This window comes from Wyeomyia smithii, chromosome 3, assembly GCF_029784165.1.
Source record: "Wyeomyia smithii strain HCP4-BCI-WySm-NY-G18 chromosome 3, ASM2978416v1, whole genome shotgun sequence".
Classification (NCBI taxonomy): Eukaryota; Metazoa; Arthropoda; class Insecta; order Diptera; family Culicidae; genus Wyeomyia; species Wyeomyia smithii.
In genome coordinates, this window is record NC_073696.1 from 188,131,321 (window position 1) to 188,150,350 (window position 19,030).

General features: G+C 37.0%; 1 protein-coding gene across 8 annotated transcripts in view; it reads left to right on the forward strand.

The window, feature by feature from the left end:
• The window catches only part of LOC129726848 (protein couch potato), a 460,447-nt gene that overhangs the window by 170,118 nt on the left and 271,299 nt on the right, over positions 1-19,030 (forward strand). The window lies entirely within an intron of this gene.

Consider the following 19,030-nt stretch of genomic DNA (forward strand, 5'->3'; position numbering starts at 1 on the left):
TTTTCGTACTTATCACAGCGACTAGTTGTCTAGAACCACCCTACTGTGTGGAAGGGCAAAGAGGTGTTCGGTTTGACATCATCGAGGCAGATTTATTTTGCACGAGATTTAATAATATTGGCGAATTGAAAGTAAAATATTTACTTCATGGCGATTGCATTTGGAACATGCGCTTGTGCGCCTTATGTCGGTGCACCGCGGGATGCTGATGCTGATGATTCCCGTGACTGGTGGGCAAACCGTACCGATGCGATGATTTGGGGACGAAAACTATAGCATCGTTCAATGTCGTCGTCGGACAGCTCCTATGAACGAAGGGACATCGATCGGGACCACTAATCGTATTGGCAATCGAATTGCTTGCACTCCCGTTCCGTTAGCAGAGTCAAAATCGAAATACTATGTCGAGAGGCCAACGACTGTCACTGTCAGGGGATTAAATGGGGCATTCCGATGAATAAAATTAATCTGCATAAGGAGACTGGCTAATTCGAATTGATTTTATTGCAGTTTTACGTAGTTGATGGAAGGATTAATTTGCGTTCGCTACCGACTTAACTTTGCTAAAATTCCAATTGAAAATAGATTAATGACATTATTGCACACGGCAGTAATCTTCGCGTTGATATATGGCACCGTAGGCATAAAGTAAAAATAGTTTACGAGTTTTACCCATAATACTAATTCTTCATGAGCAGAATACATGACAGCAACTGTAAACAAGATGTTCTCACCAGTTTCCGTTGACAACCAATGAAATCTCATTTTTATACTTTATAATTTGAACTAATAAACTCAAGGTTCCGCGGTTAGCCACGTATGATGTTATGGTTTATTGCTAATCGTTGCAAACGTGATAGAAAGAATTGATCCTGAATCGACACCGTCATCTGCTCTATGTAATATTTCATTGTGCAGGAAAGAACGAATTTGACATGTCACAAAACCTGACCGTAAAAGTTTTGGTAGTTCAGGATGGGAAGATGTCAAATCTTTTCTTGAAGATTGAGCATTAAATTTTTTTTTAAATTTCAAGAACAACCCTACTTCGATGATGATGAATTATTACAGTGGTCTAACAAGTCAGCCAAGATGATTCTAATGGTCATTTCAAATCATGAAATTTAGTTGCGTTTGAAACTAGTTTAAGAATTTCTGTCAATTATGGCGTAAATTTGAATTTCTAGAAATAATTATCCGGAGGAGTATTCTTTGTATTTGGTAGTTCTTGGGAGTGATAAAATTCAAAATCCATCGTTTCCCTTTCTTTTAATGATATTAAACCGCTCCAGAATCGACACGAAACATCTAATATTTTTCGGTAGGAATTCCATGCGCAATCGAAAATAAGGAGGCTATTACATTGTTTTATACTGTTCATGCTTTTTTGTAAATATTGCTGCTCAAATATAGATCAATCCATTTTAAGATGACTGACCTATCCGCGGTTTCCTCACATATATGAGAAAACATATTGATCGCAGTTAAGTATCAAACCAACTGCATTGAAACCGCGAGGCAATCAATACATACACGTCTTGTCGAAGTAACCAAATTGACCACATTAAAACAGAATTAGCAAACGAAGCGTGAACATTGAACATCTCCTGCGCTGTCCGTAGCCAGTGCCAATAGTTAGTCGTAAAACAGTTTGTATTTAGATTGATAGCATTTGTAATCACTGAACCGAGTAGCCGTTACCGTCTTTGCTGCCATCCCTGTGTGCCATTTCGGATATACGTAATTTATTGACACCGCCAAGTTCACTATTTCTAGCTGCGTGTGTTGCTTCTTCGGTTTGATTCGCGTTCCAGAACTTGGCACCCTTTCCCGATTGCACACGGTTGCAAATTGCTTGGCGTCATATGCCGCCGCGAGGATGCTGATGTAGTATATGCCACTTCATCACCGGGCGAACCGTTGGCATTTTCCTCAACTAACGATATATTTTCCGATCCGCGTTAACGCTTTTTAGCGCTCTGATTTTCGAACAGCAAATAGCAAATAGTAAATGTTGTCGATAAAATGATACATCGACGGTCTTCATTGAAGGACAATTAGAAGGGGACGTCGGGATGTGCGGACCCGGAGAGTTGTTAATTAAGAACTAGCAATGGCTGAAATATATTGACTTCATGTGCCCTACTTCGTGATACAGATCGATCAAAACAGAGCCTGGTTGAATGTATTTTACAAAGTAAAAGAGATCCGATTGTCAAAACTTATTTTCTGCACAATCAAACAACGATGTATTTCAACGTTAAGAAAAGTTCGATAAACAATGAAATATGTAGAACCAACCAACAGTCGAACCTCTGATGTATAAACTTTGTATCATAAATTATTGAATTTTATCTTGTTTTAGTATTCGTTATTAATTATAATCTCATTAGAACATGTTTATAATGAATACTCATCTTAGTTTCCACCCAATTTATACAGCATATAAACAACGCATGTTTTTTCTGCGTAGGTCCATTTCGAATCCCAACACTCCAAACTGGCGAGACACATGGTACGCCTCCAATTAATGGTTTGTTTATTCGCTATTGAATTCTGTAGGGAAATGGTTTTTTTCTCACTGTAATCTGCACTCCACTCATGGGCGGGCTCTCGGTCTCGCTACCTTCCTCATATTCACTGTTTATCCAAATTGTTCACCACTTGATGAATCTCGACTAGAAACCAACGCTGATGCATTTGCTGTGTTTGACGATGCACAATAGGGTCTAACTATCTACCCCTTTTTCGGGGAGAGTTCATTTGTGTGTGCATAAATTTAAATTAAAATATTGTGGAATAGATACAAATTGAATCCTAAATTGCGATATAAATTCAATTCATTCCGCAAATTACTTTTCCGAGCTCAGTGTCAGCGTTGCCTTCTGTGTCCAATCATCCGTACGCTGAAATGATTGGTGTTGCGGCGAAAATAAATATTGGTCATTTCATCTGGCGTGGCTGGTGTTTGAGTCATAGACCTCGCCAACAAAGGAAACCGACTGATAAAGTATCGTTTTCATTGTCGATTTTTTTTTCATTTATATCAACCTGTGTTTAAAGAATAGCTGGAGGGACCCTCGTTATGAATTGTGGCAGCATTTTCTCCATTTGAAATACTATCTTTTTCTGTCCTTTTCATTCTTCTGTTTTCTGGCATAATTCAGAACAGGAAACGATTGCCACGAATATAAGAGAAATTATTTAATTATATAAATAACTTTTTATAATTGAATCGTTGCAACCTATACATTCCTATAGTCAGACGCTATTCCTAAATGATTGAGCAGGGATATTAATGAAGAACAGTAACTTTTTCTATATCACTTGATATTGTTTATCAAAAAATAGCAACCAACAACTACATCAAAATTTGATTAAACACACGTTCATTAATTTCACGTTGGAAGATGACGCATAATCAGTAGAAAAACAGATTACTGTTCTTGTTTAAGAAAATTATAACTATATGGTTCAGTTTCCGTCATTTGACTATGTACAATTAAAATATTGATGTACGCTTTCTGTGTTTTTATTGAACGAGCGTGTTTGCATCATTATCAATTAACAGGAAAGGAAACGCGCATTCCGCGATTTCAACTTTGTTAAGATTCTATAACATGAATAAACGATTTCTTTTTCTTTGAAAAATCGACTTTGTTGGAAATGGTACTACCTCCATTTACTGTTCGAAATGTTGTGAATTGTGAACATTGTGAGCTCACGAAAGTCATTCATACAAAAAAAAAACGATTTACAAGCCATCACCGTTTTACTTTTATTCACGTGCTTTCTTGCACATTCTGGTGCACATACGCTCCACCTCTATTATATTCTTCTCAAGAATATTGCACAATGAATTTTATCTGGCACATAGATCTTCATGCGTAAATGTTGACAATATTACGATTGTCATGGTAATGAACATCTAATTTTGATAAATGAAGTCTCTCTGCTTGAATGTATGTTACCCTGTACAACTTAGTTTGTTGAAACAACACTATCATGTTTGAGATGAAATATGTTTCATTCTTGGCGACACTTTTCCTTGAGAATTTGAAAGTGTCTAGAGAAAGTAGCACGGAGCGGTTTTCGGTGCAAAGCGTAGAGTATTTACCTCAAACTCAAAATACAAACTAACAGACATAACATTCGAGGCAAGTTTTCAATGAATCAATCGTTCTATAGTAACAATACTTTATGTTACACAGTATGAAAATATTATGTCGAATCACATATAAAGAATTGCCTCCATTACATATGATAAAAAATTTGTGGAATACCACGTAAATTTATATTCTTTAAATAATTTAAAAATAATAAATATGTTTCAAACAAAATCGTGGTTTACATCAGAAGCATCAGAAATTTAAACGATATTGCACATAATTCTCAAACAAAATCGTGGTTAACGTCAGAAGCAGGTGAAATTTGAATGAAAAAATATTTTACGTAACGTGTAAAATTCAAAATTTTTTACTGTGTAATAACACTTGCAGTATCTGCCGCATCTTTGCACCGCTTCTTTTATTTCGACAGCAGCGCTAGCGCACGTCATATTTGGAACCACAAAAAATGTATGAGGTTGCGTAACAGCGCCACATAGGATGTTGTATCGTGGCGACTTTTATTTGACTGGAATTTAGAATGATTAGTTTGTCTGGAGATGGAGCTAGGTTTCAGTGTTACGTCTCTTAGACTGTGCTATAAGTGTCTCAAGTGTCGAGCTCTTTGGTGTAGGGGTCAGTGGAAAGTAAATAAAAAGTATATGCTTTTCAAAGAATGGGCCAACCAATCAGGCTTTAGTTTGTATGACGTTGCAGTGAAAGCAATAAAAAATATCTTAACCATAGTTTTGTTGATAAGACTTCAAAATGCCTTTGCAGCTAATCAGATACTTTGCTACAAAGTATCAAATGCAATTCTCAATGTATAAATAATAGATTTATGAAATTCGCATCCTTCTCATCTCAACAACTTTATTGTGACAAAAGTCCAAGAATTGGAGATTATGTGTAATCAATAGTCACTATGAAGGTTTAGGAAACATCATAGTAGTGTAGTGTTGTTAATACGAAAAGTATCAGAATGAACAAAATAATTCTTCCAATTATACTTACGTACTTTTACATTTATATTCAATATGACTGTTTGATGCGTGCACAATTTCATCACTGAAAAGAAAATCTTTGTAAAAAATACGATACATATGTTATCATTATTTAAAAGTCATATGATGTTATCATTATTGAGGCCAAACGATATTGAATCCACAAATGGCCGACTTCGAGCCATCACTTCGAATTTTCAGAAGCACAAGACTCAGTAACTGTGAATGCGTCACCTATGAAAACGCTTTTTTATGTTTGCTGCGGTGAAGCTAACATAAAATAGTGTTTTCACAGGGCACACATAATCTATTTCCGACTTTTGTTTTTCTGAAAATTCGAAGTTGTGGCTCGAATTCTGCCGTTCTCATTCTAAAATATGCTGCAAGCACAAGACTGTCTTCACTTTTTCTGTATAACTTTTAATGAACGAAGAGATAAAACTCAAAAACTCTTTTGACACGACAGACTTCTTCTTCAGAATTCCGTGTTGTCGTTGCGATGAGAATTGCATTTGACAAGATGGGAAAATAATGCTCCTATGTTGCGAAAGCGAAAAAAATTTTCAATATTCTCAGTGCGAAGCATCACCTGGAACAGCCTACTCCTTCAACGCGGTAACAATTTCTGGAAATTATATCTTGCTACAAGTTTAGGAATTTAAAACTAACGTCTCATGTTTCTCAACAAATTAATAATTAATAATTGTTTATGACAGCTCAAACTTTCTACCTAAATCATAGTATGATAACAACCGGCCGTGAAACTCTTTTACTTGAATAACACTTTTGACCTCGTTTTAGATGATGAGGAGAATTCGAAACCAGTCGACGTAGAAGATGAATTTGATGTTTACCTACTATTTAAATTTTACTGAATGATATGTCCTTAGTTCAGGGTCCTAAAGCAATACCAGATTTTATATGTCATTTGAAAGAGATGCGTTTTTTGAGCAAAACGTGATTTTTAAAAAATATTTATCGTTGTCCTTAGATTTTAAAATAAAAAATAAAAATCGACTCGAAATGACCTAAAGGACAGTTCACCCATTTACGGTACTTGGGCAAACTATCATTTAAGACGCAGTTTTTCATTCTCCATTCAAAACGCGAAGGCATACGATACAAACTTTTGAAAATCTCATTTTGCTCAGAAATGATACATAAAATCAGTAAACCGTGTAAAATTTTAAGACCCAATTCGGGTAAGAAACGTTCGAAAAGGGACGCCTATTTTAAGCGGTCGAAGAAAACGGGCCTCAAACTACTGAACTGAAACTGAACTACTGAGTTGATCAATATCGACAATTTCAATGACATGATCAAAAACTCTAATTAAGTAGTTATCCTTCGAATGTATAAACTGCAGTTTAACACAGAGAAATTTCGGAATAAAACTCAACCGAAAAAATTAATCAAAATTGTAGCCATTCGGGCGCCATATCGGTGTATTGAGCAAAAACATTGTGCCAAAGAAGGACACGTTTTTGTTCTTTAGCTTGTAATGCACACATTTAGGCAATGAGTTTGATCCAAATCACGTCAATACGTCAATGCACACTTAAATGTTTAGTTAACGACTACCGCAAATATGGTCAAGTTACAATAAACTATAATTTTGCTAAAATTACATGAACTTTAGCCTAATCTCATCCCTTCTATGGGGTGACATTGTGCCAAAAACAAAAAGTTAAATTTAATACCTATTAAATGAACAGTAGTGGGTCTACGAATGATTCACATGAATAACATGATACTATTACTGGACTATTAAGGGGCTGTAGGGAGTTGACCAGAAACTATGAATTATAGAAAAATGTATGACTGGATCAAATCGATATCTAGAGTAACCAGTTATGAGATCGTGGCTTATGGACAGTCTTTATACGGCGTCTCCAGGTAGCTGAGAAAGGGAGAACTTTAGGACATGAAGCCTGAGGAAAATTTTCGTTTTAATTATGATGTGTCGTTGACCACTGTATATTTCATTGGAGATCTCAAAACCGCTGGAAACGTACCCACAACCCTCCTTCCTCGCTTTGAAAGTGATTAGTTTATATAGAATGAATGTACAAAAATTTTATTATATTCCATAAGTAATATCAGTCATTGTAAATTTCCATCAAATATCTTAAATACCAATATAGTTCACTTACGTGAAATTATGAAGACAAATTGAAAATGACAGAAGCGTTAGTCACCTTTTCGACCACTAGGTGCGCCACTTCTGATTTTGTTCTACACGACATGCGAAATAGAGTAACTTTTGACAATAATATTACCCTAATGGGTACACTGAGAAAAAAATGCTCATTTTATTGTGAAGTGGACTCGGCCGAATATTTTATAATAGTAAACTTCGTCAATGTATGAGGCAATCCATGGGTGGTGTTCCACGGTTTGTACGTTTGTCGACCTCCGACAATATTTTGAGTTGTAAAATAGCGACTTCCGGTGACTGGAAAACTGCCGAAAATGACCAAATACCACCTAATATGGGTGTTTTTTTTTAACCGGAATGACGCTCAGAGGCCAGAAATTGTCGCCAAATGCCAGTTTGAAACCCGAGATGGCGACTTCCGGTTTCTGAAAAACAGCGACGAATGACCAAATATGGGTATTTCCGCGATTGTTCTGATGCACTGAAGCCACAAATCGACCTCAGACAACATTTTGAGTTGTAAAATGGCGACTTTTGGTGACTGGAAAACTGCCGAAAATAACCCAAAAACAACCAAATATGGGCGTTTCTTTAACCAGAATGATGCTCAGAGGCCAGAAATTGTCTCCAAATGCCGTTTCGAAATCCAATATGGCGACTTCCGGTTCCTAAACAACAGTGGCAAAAGACCAAATAACACTCATTATGGGTATTTCCGGGATTGTTATGATGCACTAAAGCTACAAATCGACCTCAGACAACATTATGAATTGTAAAATGATGACTTCCGGTGAATGGGAAGCTGCCGATTAAACGATGATTGCATCATATTCGTTTCGTTTCCATCACTGCTTGGGATTAGTTTACATTTACGTGGCCTGATTATTTGAATATTTCTTCTTCGTGCCTCGATAAGCTACATCTATTATATTATCAATATTTAACTCCCGGAATGGCGTTAGTTTTACATACAAACAATATACGCACGAAATCTACAACATATTTTTTTTCTGTAAAAGTATGAAATTGAGTCAACTAAATCTAAAATTGAGTAAACTCAGTTACGTGTGTGAGAATGTCACACGCTCACAGAAATTCAACAACAATGCACAGTGGTACAGTAAGGCAGTGTAGGCGGACATGAGTTTAGTTTATTTAGTCTATTTTTTATGTGCAAATGAAATTGGGGTGTACCTGAAATCGACTAAATAAAAAAACTAACTTTTTTATTTGCAGAAATAAATGTATACATTCATCGGCACAGTTGTAGATCAACTAATTTTAAGCAACTTTTGGTATTTCTTCACAATATTTATACAATATTTGTTCTTTAAAATGATACCAGAAAATATTATTTATGCTTGCCCTAAACGGAGACATTAATATTTCAAAAGGGCCTATTTTTAAAATAGAAATAGTGAAAACTCTTCATCTGTACAATATATCGACAATGTTTTTTCGTCAAAGTTGGCGTATTTTTGATTAAAGTTACCGAAGAAAACTTTGTTTTTGAATTTGAATTGAAAAAATAGAGCGAAAAGACTGTTTTTGGAAACCAAATTTATTGTCTACAAAAAAGTTACTTAGAATAAGTTTATCTACAAGTTTGCCATAGAATGTTTACAATTATTTATGCAAATAAAAACAAGTTAGTTTGTTTTTATTTCGTTGATTTTAGGACCACCCTAATTTTCATTTGCACATAAATAGAGGACTATGTATAAAAAACAACTTTTTACAAAAACTATGGCTTTAAACCGCAAACCAAAATCGCAACGAAAAGCTTATGTCCGCCTAAAATGCCTTACTATACCACTGTGCAATGAGTTTAGTTACCTTTTTCACCACAAGAGGGGGTGTTCCCTGTCTGTCTTCACGGAAATATATGGGAAACCCGAGAGTGAACTTTATTGTTATTTTAAGATATTTGTTTCCATCTAACAGCTGTTAGCTTACTGTTCTCAAGCTTTTAGTCATTATTTCAAATAATACCATAACTAGACAACACACCCTATGTAAACAATGCAAGTGTTTTGGTGTATACTGATATAATTTTGTCGTGAATGTGAACTCCGCACACTGTACCGTTCATTATAGCTGGGCACAACCTCACCCCCAAAGGGCTCGAAAAGTGTACAGTTTGGAGAAACATTATTTTCTGAGCCAACACAGGTTCAATACATAGTATTTCCTCAACACATTGGAGACGACATCCTAACGTACCAACTGAGTAGTAAGTTGAGGTCATTTCTTGATCGGGTCGGTTTGCCTGGGACATTTTTGGATAACGTTATTTGCGTATGTTTTTCACCCTGAAACAGTTCACTGATATTATCTTTATTTTATTTGAAGTTGTGGATAAATTTGTCATGTTATATTAAGTGTTGAATTTAAGGTAATTGGTTCTAGAAATCATAAGTAATTTAACATACAAACATTTCTGGTTTTGGCTCAATCTCACCCCGGCAGACGTTACTGACTGAGCACTGATGATGGTTTTATTTTTATTTTTCATAGTAAACTTAAAGCATCAGCTATTCTCAACATCCTATTCTAACATTTTCCTAACATTTTCGAAACATAACAATGAAACTGAATATTTCGCGCAGCCATTTCGCTTCGAATAGTTTCATTTTCATTTGATTCCTTTCGGCTCGATCGAATCACGATGAGCATTCTTGCTGTCAAACTGATTTGGTTACGGTAGTGGTTCTCAACATTTTTTTTCCGCGTACCCTCTGGCGATATTTTTCAAATCAATTATATCCTCTGGCCTGGAATGTTTCCACAGAGTGGGAGAGAGTGAACGTTTATTTGATTGCCACAGTCATGTTTCAAGAGCAAGTTTAAACAAGAAAAGAAGCATTATAAAGAAAAATTGTTTTGTCCGTCATTACAGATTTTTCTTTCGCGAAGTCTATCCCCACCCCCCATCGAGGCATTTCAAATGAAACTGATGACTGCCTTAAATGGGTCCTAAAGTTTTGCACGGTTTTCTGATTTTTATGCATATACTAGCTGAAAGAGGGCGATTTTCTGAGCAAAACATGATTTAAAAAAATGGTAATCGTTGTCCTTCAATTTTTAAATCTGAACATATAAAAATGAAGTTCTGTCTGTCTGTCTGATCCCTATAGGCTTGGAAACTACTGAACCGATCGGCGTGAAATTTTATACATGGGGGTTTTAGGGGTCGACAAAGGCGACTAAGATAGTTCGAGACCCCTCCCTCTTCTGAAAGAAAGGGGTCTCATACAAATGAAACACAAATTGAAGCTCATCACGAAAGCTAACCAAGTAAATGGAACCAAGTTTGGCATGTGGATGTTTTTAGGGGTAACGAATGTGTCCATATTATTTCGACACCCCTCCCTCTTCTGGAAGGGAGCGGTTCCTTACAAATGAAACACAAATTTCTGCACATCTCGAGAAAAATCAAGTAAAAGGAACCAAATTTGATAAGTGAAGGTTTTTGTGAGCAAAAAATATTTTCATGGTGGTTCGACACTCATCCGTACTCTGGAAGGGGAGGGTGGTCTCCCATACGAATTAATCGGATTTTTCATCCAGGTTTTCCGAAACACAGCCTAAAATGATCAGGTCGATGCACAAGAGCCAAAACTCGACTCCAGAAAGAAACGAAAACATATAGAAAGTTGATTGTCAAGAGCTTTTTAATTCAAAATTATTATTTAAATCATACTGCATCATTGTGATTTGATTATTCTCAAATATGATGAAATTTTTAAAAATTCTCTGAAACTCAACTTTCAAGTAATTTTTTTTTTATTTTATTCCTCCATCCAGAACTTTTCATCAAACGTTTTGGAATATTGTTTGGTTTCAACAGAATAATGGATGGGAAAATTAATTACATTTTCAATGATAGTTTTTTAAATTTTCTAAACTTAAATAAAAAATAACACCAATAAACACAGGTTTTGCCCTAGAGCCCAAACTAGAAAAAAATGAATAAAAATGAAAGCATCAAAGATAACGTTTTAGAGACTTAAACGAGTTTTCCCGCAAGCCAACGTAGTAGCGACGAACCCGGCAAGCAATTACTATACGGTCTTACGACTCGCTGAGGGCAACTTTTTTTGCTTTTGTGAACCAGTGTAACTATTGTATGCTTTTCAATATGAGATGAACCCTGTTTTCTAAATTAAATTTAGTGGGAATTTTAAATATTTTTGTCAAAAGAGTTTTTTTTGTAAGGTTGTATTTGTCCACTAGGCATTATTATTTCGCTACAACTCATTCTCAGATAGTTTTTCCATACAGCTAACAGTTTCTGCTTTTTGTGCCGTGTCAAATAAATTATAGATGAAGAAAAAAAAACAGTTTCTGCTTTAAATAAAATCTATACTAAAATGCATACGCCCTTTGAAAAAATAAGTCATGGACCTAAAAAATTCTCCATCTGCTAATTCAGCGATCTGCTAGCCAAATACGTTTAATTCAAATTAAAAATGGTCGATATTCGACCACATGTCATTTGACGTGGTTTTGCCCAAAATTAAGCTGCTTAAAACGAATCGAAATTGTCTTCTCTAAAGCTCTTGGTTGCTGAGAAAACTTTTGAAAATGTGAATTTCTAGTACAACTGTTTTTTATACTTCTAAACTGCAGGGCATTCTAATTTTAATATCAAGGAATATATTTAGATTGTTGTCAGGAATATAATAATTCAGAAGTGTTCTTACACAGCAACGAAAAATCATTTTGGCTGTCAAATCTAGTCTAGGAAAAAGGAGAAAAATTCGTTATAGTTTTCATTATAATTGTGGATCGTGTGAGCCTCCAATTAAAAAAAATATCAAAACTCGAAAGTTCGACATTCTTTCTCATCGCTGCATACAACTCAAGTGTCGCCAAAAGTCAACCGGATGTTTCCATATCGTGTGCGTATAAATTTGCTGCATCCGTACATGTGTACAGGCTTCGATACAGACTACAGAACCGACAGAGAACAGGGAATCTATGTCTGCTGAAATTGTTGCTTGTCAGTCGCAAAAGGAACTTCCTCTGTGATTACCGCCGGCCCGTTCTCTCGTCCCCGTACTCCCGTACTTTTTCCACTTTTTTTTTTGCTATCAACCAACAACCGTTGCTATCTGTATGTACCTTGCCATGCGGTAGGTATACTAAGTGGTATGAGTATACTTCCAGTAGCGAGCGAATTGGATGTGAGTGTTTTGGAATAGATTTTTATCAGTGAGACCGACCCAGCCGGCGGCCGGCAGCCATCTAGCCCCGCAGTGAGGTGTCAGCAGGTTATTTAACTGCAATATGTGTTTCCCCGGTGATGAGCACGGATGCTAGTTTCGTGCGGGCGAGGCGGAGTTCACCAGGAAAGTGGTCGGGAAATGCTATCAGAAGTTTTTCACCGTAGTAGAAAGGGTAGGGGTTTATACTGCGCTGTTGTGTGTGTGCGCTCGAAACGCGTTAAACCTTCGCCTTCGGGGACATACAAGCTCGGACCGGACCGGTCGGGTGACTGAGTAACACGTGTGCAATGAGTGGGTTCTAATCGTATGAACGGCGCACATTCGTTTGTGTTTTGATGTGGCTGGTAGGGAAAAACATTTTATGTGTAATCACAAAAACACTTCACATTTTATGCAAATTTTTGTGCCAGATAATGTGTTTTCGTATTTTACTAGATAATGCATGGGTGTGTGAGAAATATCAGTGGGGTGAGGATAATTTTGTTTCGTAAACAAATTGAATTGAAAATTGGAACAGGATACCGCTTGTGTAACCCATGTTTTGTATCCTGGAGCCTTATGCAGCAATTTATTCGAATTCGATCTAATTACTGCGTCATTATTATTATGAATTTTAAATCTGTGTGTTTCTCTATTGCCCAAAGTAGCATAACAAGTAGTAACATATTCCTAAACATATTTCGTTCATTTGAATCATTGGAAAAAGTAGCGAATAAAACTAGTAAAAAGACAAAAAAATATAACTTTTGAAACAAGTTTGTCCACCTAGCCTTTTCAATAACAAAATTGTCAAAAAGATTATCAGTAGATAAATTAATGTATTTTTCTTTACTTCCAGGTAAGTTCCGCAATGCTACTGCTGAAATCAGCATTATTAAGGTAGGGGTTTATTTTTACTTTATGAATTTGGTTTGAAGGATATCAGATCTCAAAAATTGAATTCTTGTTATAGTATACACTGAGAAGGTTGTAATGTTGTTGTCTGGAAGTTGTCTGCCTTTTTAGAGGTTTTTTTTTCAATTCTCTTTTACATTGATTGATTTCTATTCAATTGAACAAATAGAAACTCTGCCATGAATTGAAACTTTTCAAGCTCGTTTCTCTCCCAAAAAAAAACGGCGACAAAATTTTGCACTAAAAAGAACATAGAAACGCTATCAATAACCCCAAATGCAAAAGACCATTCCCCTCAAATATGAACTCGTTGACCTGAAAGCTGCATTTGCAAAATGTACTATATCATTTCCACAAGCCAAATTCTATTCATTTAACCTTTATATTGATCAACGAAACAAACGTGGTCTGGGTTCATTGCACCAGTCATAACAAATATATCCACCCCGAAGATTTACGATTCCCTTTGGATTTAAGTAGCGCACCCTGTTTGGGTCACGTGCTAGATTGTGCTGCCCTATGGGTACGGAACAGTCAGTAGTGGGTTGGGCGGAACTAGAAAAAAAGAACAACATGCCGAGCCGTTTCCTCTCGACATTTCGGATATGCAAATCAGTCGGGCCTCCGAATAGTTTTTTTTTATTCTAGCTGACGGCTTGGCCGCTTGAAGTTCTGCCGGTACTAGCAATCTACTAGTACCGGGAATAAGATATTCACTGTTTGGCACATGGCAAGACCAAAATGATTTTTCTAGTGACTGAGGGGAAAAAGTCTTTCATGAAATTTGGGTCGTTGTGTCGGATCTTAAATTACAGAGTTATACAAAAAAGATTAACAGTATACTAAATAGTTGTTTTTAGATTTCCTCTCCATATTGCTGCGAACAATGAATTGTTTTTTTTTTCAATCGCAGTGCTTCCGGTATTCAGCAACTCCAAGCCAAGAAAACATGGCAATCCACTCATAAATTGTCGTTCAACGAACGAGCCCCCCCCTGTGGGCCATACCGTAAAGTCCTGAATGCATACTAAATGTTTAATCGTGTTTATTCGCATTGGAAAACATTTCCTCTTTCGTTCGACCTGCGGAAAGCTTGCTGCTATGCCGGTTTCTGACCACGCTAGCAGCATGGAGGTGCACCTTTGAATGCGCAAAAGCCTTATAAAATGTAGAGAAGAACATCCCAGTAATATAAACTATGTATCCAAAACACGTTTCTTCTGTTTACCCAGCAGAGGTGAATGTTTTATGTCGCTCTCTTGCGCTAAACTTTAAAAGTTTCTTGCTGGCTTTCCTGATCTATGCAGTTTGGCAAGTCATTATGTATGCATGTACTAGAACGGGTGAACCACGATTTTGGGGGCTCTTTGCGGCAGGTTGGATTGCAAATTTCATCTAATCATAGAATTCTCTCTAGTAATCGAACGCATGAGAACACAAGTTTTGAACTGTTGTTGTGCACGATCTTTAAAATAATATTTTTCCACGCAATCTTTTTCTTGAATACCATAAAGTCTTCTGCTAAAGCCTCTGGAAGAAAAATAATACTTTACTAACACGTACAGTCTAATCAACGCGTCTTATGAGCGTATAAGGACTAGAAGAACTATTCTGCCAACATTTTTTTTATTATTGTTAGGTGGCAGGAAAAAGCCTGCAACCAAAGACTTTGAGTGTGACGTTAGCGACATCAGGGTGTATGGGAGGAGGTTCCGACCTACTGAAAACTTAGCCATCTCCAGCCTCGTAGATCTTCCAGGAACAACTATTAAATTTTGTGTGGACTGACTTTTGTGCTCCTTACTACATGCAGTTGGTTAATACCTACCATCGGCGTGCTGGTCTACTTGCTACCTATTTTGTAGTGTGCAGGAGTCAGTGTCTTCTCACATTCTCCGGTCTACATTGTCTGAAGTACAATCCGATCTTGGTCACTGCTGCCATGTTGGTCACTCCTCGCACACACAAATCGAAAAAGACATGTCCAGCAGTCACCTCCAGATTAGTACACACGAGATACATAAAAGACCCCGGACGCCTGAGCCTTACGCCTTACGGTGCGCTAATTCAATCTTCTTGGAGCGCATCCAGTCTTCTATAATTTTTATTAAAAGCATAGCTTTCAACTTGACCTCTTCTATGGCCTCGCCATAAACCCCTACACTTCGAGAGGGAGCTTCAGTTTCAACACCCCATCATACAGGACATTGCACAGCACCGGGTCCAGGATGGAAATTTGCGGTATTTTGGCGGTGACTAGGACGCATTTCTGACCTCATCTGTGTTGTAAACGAGTATATGATTCTGGAAGTAGTTTTCTAGAATCTTATACAGCGACATTGGCCTGCTAAGACTCCTGTGTCTAGCAGACAGATTGGTCTGTATACCGATGAGTCACCTGGTGGTTTCCTGGTTGGTCTCCTGGTTGGTCTCTGATGCTTCCTAGGTGCTTAATCCTAGGTATGGTGGCGTCCCACGCCCGCGGTAGTATAGCAATTGGTTGATCAGCACTCGGATGGGACTCCCCACCTTTATACTCTCTTATTATTGCTTTCTCTAAAACATCGGCATCGATGTGAGATGTCGTCCAGCCGCGAATGGTTAGAGTATTGGCTCTACCTGTCGCTAGCTACCTCGCGTTGTGGTACCAACCAAGCTAGCACACCAACTTGTGGTTGCTGTTAGTGTGACCGTCGTCTACCCTCCAATTCGTGATCAATCCCAGGTTGCAGGACGTCACATCAATAATCGACTCCTCACCATTTCTGCTGTAGGTGCACTTATCGCCGACGGTTACCAGATCTAATTTGAGCTTCTCCAAAGCTTCCAACAGGATCTGGTCCCTCGAGCCGCGGTGTAGTCTGTTGAGGAAAACCCTTTCAAACATCTTGTCACAATATATATATATATATATATATATATATATATATATATATATATATATATATATATATATATATATATATATATATATATATATATATATATATATATATATATATATATATATATATATATATATATATATATATATATATATATATATATATATATATATATATATATATATATATATATATATATATAACTAATGGTAGCGTGAGTATTATTATTTCTTGGGCAGCTCGCGTTTTTCAGAGGTTAGTGTTCTTCAATTTATTGTTTCAACAGGGACCCAATTGATGCTACTAGTCCCGCTAAATCACACTATGAACCGTTAGGTATATGCTCGATGGGGTACTTGGGTTCCTGTTCAGGTTTCATAAGACGAAACTTCAAAGTTCATTTTAATCAATAGTGATAAAATCAGTGACATCTCAAAACTTATAAAAGGCAACTTTTGATGACATTAGTTTCTATACAGCGTTAAAACACCCCCTGCGGCAATACGGGAGTCAATTGAGACTTCAATTTTTTACACTTCTTAGATGCCCGATGGTGTACCCGGGTGAAAACTATATAGATTTTTTTATGCGAGTGACCTTTCGGCAGTTAACCGGAACATTGGTTATTGTGGATAAAACCATGTAGCATATTTTTGAGTTCTTTCTTCGTTTTATTTATCAATTACTCCTCAGTTATCGCGATAAAATTGTTGGAGAAGATCCTATGCTTCAGGTTTTCTCTGAAATTCTAGATGGGACGCAGCTGAGGGACATTAGACGGGCTCGCCGGCTAGGATATCCCATCGATATTCAGTCTTTCCAACGATCACTTCGAGAAGTTGGCTGACGCCAGAACTCCGCGTCTTCACCCTTATGGTATAGAGTCAGAATTCGTGGATCACTAAAAATCGCGATGTCTAATTTTTTCAAACAAGTATTAAAAACTTTAAGAGTTTCACTCGGAAAGTTGATTTTTTAATTTATTTTGAATTTGAGTAAGTTTTGAAGTTGTTATTGTCATTTGAAATTCAAATCAATATTCTTTTTAAATATACATATCTTTAAAACTATTGCATCGAATTCGATGAAATTTTCACAGCAGACGCATCCTAGGTTGTAGTTTATGAAAATATTTTTAACATTTAACATTTAACATTTATTTACTTAGCATCATCGGACAACAGGGTCTACATGAAAAAAATAAAACTCAAAAACTAACACAACAAAAAAAGCTTCGGCTACGCAATCGACATTTAAACGTTTCACAGCTAATATTGAAGTCGAACAAATGGAATACGGAAATAAAAATTTTACACATGGCAAATTGGTTCGATTTGACCATATACAGTCTGATGAAAAGGGAGAATTCTGGAGGGCGCGTTAACATTGATATTGGCTAGAATCCATGGCGCATCTATTGGTCCACAAAGCACCTTTCCAACAAATACAGCACGCATGTCATCTCTTCTTTTCTCAAATGTGTCCATATCCAGCAACCTGCACCTATCTATAGATGGAGGAAGCTCCACAGAATCTGTCCAAGGGAGACCTCGAAGTGCATATCTGATGAACCTTCTCTGCACCGATTCGATACGTGCAGTCCAGAGCCCAGTATAAGGACTCCAAACAACTGCCGCTGTTTCAAGGATAGAGCGTACAAGTGTATAGTACAATGCTCGTAAGCACGGATCACGGAACTCATTAGCAATTTTCATTATAAATCCCAGGTTCTTGCTTGCTTTGGAGTTTGGTATCCAGCAGAACACCGAGATCTTTTACAATTGTAACTCGCTCAATATCCTGACCGTTAATAGAGTAGTTGTATTCGATAGGGGCTTTTCTTCGGCTGAAGCTGATCACGGAGCACTCGGCAACACTGATACTGAGACGGTTACAAACACACCATTCATGGAATATATCAATCAATTTTTGTAACTCAATACAATCAGTAACTGAGTGAACTACGAAGTAGGTTTTTAGGTCATCAGCGTACACGATTCTACATCATGGAGGAAGTGCCAAGTAGACATCGTTGTTATACAGCGAGAACAGTAAAAGTCCAACATTGCTACCTTGAGGTACGCCGGAAGTACTCCGAAAACCGCGAGATTCTGCGTTCCCTAGTTTTACAGATAAATAGCGGTTTTCAAGGAACGATTTCAGCCACCGGACGAAGGTAGTAAAAGATCCAAAATGCTTCAATTTGGCTAACAGTATATTGTGATCAACGCGGTCAAACGCTGCCTTAATGTCAGTATACACCGTGTCGACTTGTGCTCCATTTTACATATTTTGCAGACAAAAGGAACTGAATTCAACCAGTTTTGTACTAATTGAGCGACCTGGAAAAAAGCCATGCTGATCCGTTGAAATGTATTGCGTAACACTCCTTTGCAACGAGCCACCGATCAAAATCTCAAACAGTTTTGACCCAGCACAAAGCGATGTAATCCCCCGATAGTGTGTAACATCACTTTTGTTTCCTTTCTTGAACACAGGAAAAATATAGGACCTTTTCCAGCATTCAAAAAATGTTTCCTGATGAAGCGACTGGTTATTAATTAACTGTAACGGTTTTGAAAGAGCAGATGCGCAATTTTTCAGTATGATTGATGGTATTCCATCCGGTCCGGGGGTCACTGATGATTTTAACTGCTTCAAAGCCTCTACAACTTCATTTTGTGAGAAACTAGTTAAGTTTATATCACATACATTTGCAGGAACGAACTTTAGCGCATTTTGTACATGACGA